Source organism: Mizuhopecten yessoensis, unplaced genomic scaffold, assembly GCF_002113885.1.
Source record: "Mizuhopecten yessoensis strain PY_sf001 unplaced genomic scaffold, ASM211388v2 scaffold714639, whole genome shotgun sequence".
In the NCBI taxonomy this organism is placed as follows: domain Eukaryota; kingdom Metazoa; phylum Mollusca; class Bivalvia; order Pectinida; family Pectinidae; genus Mizuhopecten; species Mizuhopecten yessoensis.
This window is the reverse complement of record NW_018479221.1, coordinates 1,468-2,024: the sequence shown is the minus strand read 5'-3', so window position 1 is coordinate 2,024 and position 557 is coordinate 1,468.

Here is a 557-nt window from a genome sequence, read left to right as displayed (position 1 = left end):
GACATGACAAAAGTGACATGGACTTTTGAGATTTGGACCTCAAAAAGCTATCCCAAGCTAGGATTTCTGATAACAGTGTACACGCTTTATTGTCCAACATGAATTGGGCTGACTCCCTATTGTTTTCTACAGCAAATGATATTGACTTTTGAAATTCTGATTAAAAACAGTCACAAGCAACCGCTTTCCAGATGAAGCAGTGCATGAAAATAAATGGACAGATTGGTCGAGTGGTTAACATGGAATATTCAGAGAAAGTGTTTTTCTCCTGCCCACACAACTCCAACAATCCAGTTTGAGTATAAAATGGTTTGGGGTTGGTGTTGCGGTATCGATGCTGTAGCATTCAAGTGAGGAGGCACTATTAATTGTGCTGCTGGAAGCACAGTCCTAATACAAACAGAACACAATACATATCCAGCACACACACAGGCATACACTCATTGGTAGATATTAGCCAGGTGAAATAGGACTAGTAGTTATCGCCTGATAAGGCAGCTCCTGCGAATTCGACAAAATTGTATTGATTAATGTATATGCTAATTGTGTTCATTGTT